Below are 7,500 nucleotides of genomic sequence, written 5' to 3' on the forward strand. Positions count from 1 at the left end.
ATGTAAGACTTTCAAAGTAATTTTGATAGTAGGCTAATATAGACACTTACATGATGTGTTGCCTCATTATAACACTTATATTAGACTTTTAAAGTAATTTTGATAGTAGGCTAATATAGACACTTACATCATGTGTTGCCTTCATTATAACACTTTTATAAGACTTTTATAGTCATTTTGATAGTAGGCTAATATAGACACTTGCATCATGTGTTGCCTTCATTATAACACTTTTATAAGACTTTTATAGTCATTTTGATAGTAGGCTAATATAGCTAATATAGACACTTACTTCATGTGTTGTCTTCATTATAACACTTATATAAGACTTTTAAAGTCATTTTGATAGTAGGCTAATATAGACACTTACATCATGTGTTGCCTTCATTATAACACTTTTATAAGACTTTTATAGTCATTTGGATAGTAGGCTAATATAGCTAATATAGACACTTCATGTGTTGTCTTCATTATAACACTTATATAAGACTTTTAAAGTCATTTTGATAGTAGGCTAATATAGACGCTTACATCATGTGTTGCCTTCATTATAACACTTATATAAGACTTTTAAAGTCATTTTGATAGTAGGCTAATATAGACACTTACATCATGTGTTGCCTTCATTATAACACTTTTATAAGACTTTTATAGTCATTTGGATAGTAGGCTAATATAGCTAATATAGACACTTACATCATGTGTTGTCTTCATTATAACACTTATAGATTTTTGAAGTCATTTTGATAGTAGGCTAATATAGACACTTACATCATGTGTTGTCTTCATTATAACACTTATATAAGACTTTTAAAGTCATTTTGATAGTAGGCTAATATAGACACTTACATCATGTGTTTTCTTCATTATAACACTTATATAAGACTTTTAAAGTCATTTTGATAGTAGGCTAATATAGCTAATATAGACACTTACATCATGTGTTGCCTTCATTATAAGACTTTTATAAGACTTTTATAGTCTTTATAAGACTTTTATAGTCATTTTGATAGTAGGCTAATATAGCTAATATAGACACTTACATCATGTGTTGTCTTCATTATAACACTTATAGATTTTTGAAGTCATTTTGATAGTAGGCTAATATAGACACTTACATCATGTGTTGCCTTCATTATAACACTTATATAAGACTTTTTACTTTCTGTGGCTCCACACAGATTTTTTTTATTTATTTTGTATTTTTGGACCAGTGTGGCTCCTCCAACATGTCAGCCCAGCCAGTTATCAGTGGTAGACAACAACAAAAAAGGACGGTTTTTAATCGCTGAAACTGAACACGGTGACGGCACAAACACACCATAGGGCGGGCGAGGGTTCCTGGACTTTTTTTTAAAAAACCTTGCAGGACATGTATGTAGTCTCCCTGCAGAGACACATATATGTAGTCTCCCTGCAGAGAGACATGAATGTAGTCTCCCTGCAGAGAGACATGTATGTAGTCTCCCTGCAGAGAGACATGTATGTAGTCTCCCTGCAGAGAGACATGTATGTAGTCTCCCTGCAGAGAGACATGTATGTAGTCTCCCTGCAGAGACACATATATGTAGTCTCCCTGCAGAGAGACATGTATGTAGTCTCCCTGCAGAGAGACATGTATGTAGTCTCCCTGCAGAGAGACATGTATGTAGTCTCCCTGCAGAGAGACATGAATGTAGTCTCCCTGCAGAGAGACATGTATGTAGTCTCCCTGCAGAGAGACATGAATGTAGTCTCCCTGCAGAGAGACATGTATGTAGTCTCCTGCAGAGAGACATGTATGTAGTCTCCCTGCAGAGAGACATGAATGTAGTCTCCCTACAGAGAGACATGTATGTAGTCTCCCTGCAGAGAGACATGTATGTAGTCTCCCTGCAGAGAGACATGTATGTAGTCTCCCTGCAGACAGACATGTATGTAGTCTCCCTGCAGAGAGACGCCTCATCAAACATTCAGTAGAGAATCTCACTTCTCTCTCTGCAATAACAAATTAGCTAACCTCTTTTTTTTTTTTAGACCATTTCAACATGTCTTTGATACCATCTAATCGGCTCCAACTGTGCCGCCGACGGGGGGTGAAAACTTTCTCTCAAATGTACGATATGATGACACATGTTACCATTCGACTTCGCTTCGTCCAATCAAAGATCAGCCTGCTAAATCTTTGAAATTGGGCCGCTGCAGAGTTGAAATATCATTTAAAGAAATTGGGATTATTAGACGTGATCGACCTAGTTGGAGAGACTGCAAAGCTCCGGTTAAGACCCAGAAGGAGGCTTATGTGCCGTTAGTGGATTCTCTTCAAAGACCGATGGCGGCAGTTTTGAAGGAATCCTAAATATTTCCGTCATGATTGATTTGTCACAACCGCCACTGAGGTAGGCAGCCAGTATCGACATTTATATCCATCAAAAACTAACTTTGGCCACGTTCACACTAGGGTTGTACGGTAAACCCATACTAATGAATCATATTCGGTACTATACCGCCTCTAAAAAAGTCTTTTTTTTAACGCCGCGTCGTCACATCATGAAATTGCTGGTTTTACCGGCAGAGGAGCATGTTCGGCAGCACGCACACACCGAGTACTGAGAGAAAAGGGAGAACGGACGCATTTTGGCTTAAAAACTAACGACAAAGGTGAAGTTATAACACCGAAACAGTGTTTTAGCTACTTCTAAATCACTGAATTAATATAAATACAAATAAAGTGAGTTTCTTACAAGTAGTATTATCACCGGAGGATGAGGAATAGCTAAACATGCTTCGCTACACGCCGTAGGAGGATACTATAATAATAATAAAAATAATAAATGTTATTTGTAAAAAGCACTTTACATTGAGAAAACAACCTCAAAGTGCTACAGTGTATCAAAAAAAAACTAAATAAAAAGATAATAAAAAATAAATAAAAATAAAAACTAGAACAGCCAAATAGCTAAACCATGCATATATCTATAAAAAGGCTTGTTTTAAAAAGAAGGGTTTTAAGCCTTTTTAAAAGCATCGACAGTCTGTGGTGCCCTCAGGTGGTCGGGGAGAGCGTTCCACAGACGGAGCGGCGGATCAGAAAGCCCGGTATAGTATAGCACCGTGATACTAATTAATCATATTCAGTACTATACCGCCTCTAAAAAGTTATTTTTTTAACGCTGCGTCGTCATAATGTGGTGACATTGCTGGTTTTACCAGCAGAGGAGCATGTTCGGCAGCGCGCGCACACCGAGTACTGACAGAAAAGGGAGAACTGACGCATTTTGGCTTAAAAACTAACGATAAAGGTGAAGTTATAACACTGAAACAGTGTTTTAGCTACTTCTAAATCACTAAATAAATATAAATACAAATAAAGTGAGTTTCTTACCAGTAGCATTATCATCGGAGGACGAGGAATAGCTAAACATGCTTCACTACACGCCGTTGGAGGATACTATTATAATAATAATAATAATAATAATAATAATAATAATAATAGATTTTATTTGTAAAAAGCACTTTACATTGAGTAGACAACCTCAAAGTGCTACAGTGTATTAAAAAAATAAAAAATAAAAACAAAAAGATATAAAAAATAAATAAAAATAAAAACTAGAACAGCCAAATAGCTAAAACTAGTATGCATATATCTTTAAAAAAAAAAGGCTTTTTTAAAAAGAAGGGTTTATAAGCCTTTTTTAAAAGCATCCACAGTTTGTGGTACCCTCAGGTGGTCAGGGAGAGCGTTCCACAGACTGGGAGCGGCGGAGCAGAAAGCCCGGTATAGTATAGCACCGCGATACTAATTAATCATATTCGGTAATATACCGCCTCTAAAAAGTTAATTTTTTTAACGCCGCGTCGTCATAATGTGGTGACATTGCTGGTTTTACCAGCAGAGGAGCATGTACGGCAGCGCGCGCACACCGAGTACTGACAGAAAAGGGAGAACGGACGCATTTTGGCTTAAAAACTAACGATACAGGTTAAGTTGTAACACTGAAACAGTGTTTTAGCTACTTCTAAATCACTAAATAAATATAAATACAAATAAAGTGAGTTTTTTACATGTAGCATTATCACCGGAGGACGAGGAATAGCTAAACATGCTTCACTACACACCGTAGGAGGATACTATAATAATAATAATAATAATAGATTTTATTTGTAAAAAATCACTTTACATTGAGTAAACAACCTCAAAGTGCTACAGTGTATTAAAAAAAATAGAAATAAAAATAAAAATATATAAAAAATTAATAAAAATAAAAACTAGAACAGCCAAATAGCTAAAACTAGTATGCATATATCTATAAAAAAAAAAAAGGCTTTTTTAAAAAGAAGGGTTTTTAAGCCTTTTCTAAAAGCATCCACAGTCTGTGGTGCCCTCAGGTGGTCAGGGAGAGCGTTACACAGACTGGGAGCGGCGGAGCAGAAAGCCCGGTATAGTATAGCACCGTGATACTAATGAATCATATTCGGTACTATACCGCCTATAAAAAAGTTTATTTTTTTAACGCTGCGTCGTCGTCACGTCATGACATTGCTGGTTTTACCAGCAGAGGAGCATGTTCGGCAGCGCGCGTGCACCAAGTACTGACAGAAAAGGGAGAACGGACGCATTTCTGCTTAAAAACTGACGACAAAGGTGAAGTTATAACACTGAAACAGTGTTTTAGCTACTTCTAAATCACTAATCTTCGCCTCCATGGCGACAAATAAAGTACGTTTATTACAAATAGTATTATCACCGGAGGACGAGGAATGGCTAAACATGCCTCACTACACACCATAGGAGGATGCAATGGCTCACCGGCGTCACAATGTAAACAAATGCCACCTAAAATCCACTGTAATGATACCAAGTACAGGAGGGTATCTAGTCGATACTACTATGATTACATCGATATTTTTTAGTATCACAAAATATTTTTTCCGTTTTTTTTTTTTAATTCAGGAAATACGTCCCTGGACACATGAGGACTTAAATTATGACCAATGTATGATCCTGTAACTACTTGGTATCGGATCGATACCCAAATGTGTGGTATCATCTAAAAGTAATGTAAAGTATCAGAGAAGAGAAGAATAAGTGATTATTACATGTTAACAGAAGTGTAGATAGAACATGTTAAAACAGAAAATAAGCAGATATTAACAGTACATGAACAAGTAGATTAATAATAAATTTTTACAGCTTGTCCATAATGTTGACAAAATAATAGAATGATAAATGACACAATATGTTACAAATTAGACTAATTAGGAGTCTGTTTGTTTACTTACTACTAAAAGACAAGTTGTCTCGTATGTTCACTATTTTATTTAAGGACTAAATTGCAATAATAAACATATGTTTCATGTACCCTAACATTTTTTTGTTTAAAAAAGACAATAATGCTATTTTTTGCGGTGCCCTTTATTTAGAAAAACATTGAAACACATTTTGGTACCGGTACCAAAATATTGGTATCGGGACAACCCCACAAGAGGGTCGCCAAGTTGGCAACACTGTCAGGTGCAACTAAAGTATCGAAATGTGGCACCTGTCGATTTGACGTGAATCGGTACCCGGTAGTACCGACGGAATCCGGTCGGTGCCTATGAAAGTATTACATTTGGTATAAAAGTATTCAATTTGGTACCCGGCGCAGTCTCCATATTGATCGTCCTCAGTAAATGGCCTTATTGTGTGAGACTATTGCAACGCTATACCTCCAGCGATGGTTTGGATGTCACATCCCATCCAACTTCCTGTGAACAAAATAACGGCGCCGACATTTAGGCTAGCCTGATTAGAAAAATAAGTATGTACCGATACAAACACTGCATAAGAAGGAACTCATGAATAAAAAGTACATGTAGATACTAAATTATGCTATGCTCAAATAACTCAACTAAATTAATCCTGACTCTGTTTCTTAACTAAACTATCAATTAAAGTAGAGCTTCACCACTTTAGTCATAATTCTTGCGCTTGAGCAAACTTCAACTCCAGACTTCTTCTGCTTGTTTGATATCGTCATTACTGCCACAAGTGGTGGGAAGGTGTAATACATCGGAGTACTTGACTGAGTACTTTTTGGCGGCCTTAACAATGGGTTAAGAAACACTGACATAAATCGACACAATCATTGGGACTTCTGAGGAGGAAATATTGTTACGTTACAAACATTTGTGTGGTGTTGCTGCCTTATTTGTCACTACTCCAAGATGATCATCAGACCCTGCCCGTGTCTTTTTAATGTGTAGCTTTGGCACTTTTTGGCCCTATGGTTAAGAAACACTGACATAAATCGACACAATTATTGGGACTTCTGAGGAGGAAATATTGTTACGTTACAAACATTTGTGTGGTGTTGCTGCCTTATTTGTCATTACTCCAAGATGATCATCAAACCCTGCCCGTGTCTTTTTAATGTGTAGCTTTGGCACTTTTTGGCCCTATGGTTAAGAAACACTGACGTAAATTGACACAATCATTGGGACTTTTGAGGAGGAAATATTGTTACGTTACAAACATTTGTGTGGTGTTGCCACCTTATTTGTCACTACTCCAAGATGATCATCAGACCCTGCCCGTGTATTTTCAATGTGTAGCTTTGGCACTTTTTGGCCCTATGGTTTAGAAACACTGATATAAATCGACACAATAATTGGGACTTTTGAGGAGGAAATATTGTTACGTTACAAACATTTGTGTGGTGTTGCCGCCTTATTTGTCACTACTCCAAGATGATCATCAGACCCTGCCTGTTTGTTTTCAATGTGTTGCTTTGGCACTTTTTGGCCCTATGGTTAAGAAACACTGACATAAATCGACACAATCATTGGGACTTTTGAGGAGGAAATATTGTTACGTTACAAACATTTGTGTGGTGTTGCCACCTTATTTGTCACTACTCCAAGATGATCATCAGACCCTGCCTGTGTATTTTCAATGTGTAGCTTTGGCACTTTTTGGCCTTATGGTTAAGAAACACTGACATAAATCGACACAATCATTGGGACTTTTGAGGAGGAAATATTGTTACGTTACAAACATTTGTGTGGTGTTGCCACCTTATTTGTCACTACTCCAAGATGATCATCAGACCCTGCCTGTGTATTTTCAATGTGTAGCTTTGGCACTTTTTGGCCCTATGATTAAGAAACACTGACATAAATCGACACAATCATTGGGACTTTTGAGGAGGAAATATTGTTACGTTACAAACATTTGTGTGGTGTTGCCACCTTATTTGTCACTACTCCAAGATGATCATCAGACCCTGCCTGTGTATTTTCAATGTGTAGCTTTGGCACCCATAGGGCCCCGGCTTTTTGGCCCTATGGTTAAGAAACACTGACATAAATTGACACAATAATTTAGCATGTTAGATGGGTGTGCATTTAAGCAAGGTGTGTTTTGTATCTTGCTTAGATTATTATATTACTTCAATTTTTCACTTTTTTGAGTGGATTAATATTGGCCTGTAGATTACGGGATGGCTAAAAGGACGGTCGTTTTAGCGTACATGGGAT

At 36.9% G+C, this 7,500-nt stretch overlaps 1 protein-coding gene across 1 annotated transcript in view; it reads left to right on the forward strand.

Annotated features, from left to right (window-relative positions):
• LOC133664317 (cadherin-24-like) overlaps positions 1 to 7,500 on the forward strand; it is a gene marked incomplete at its 3' end in the record, with an annotated part of 310,402 nt that overhangs the window by 64,684 nt on the left and 238,218 nt on the right. The window lies entirely within an intron of this gene.

Source organism: Entelurus aequoreus, linkage group LG14 (genome assembly GCF_033978785.1).
Source record: "Entelurus aequoreus isolate RoL-2023_Sb linkage group LG14, RoL_Eaeq_v1.1, whole genome shotgun sequence".
Taxonomy (NCBI): domain Eukaryota; kingdom Metazoa; phylum Chordata; class Actinopteri; order Syngnathiformes; family Syngnathidae; genus Entelurus; species Entelurus aequoreus.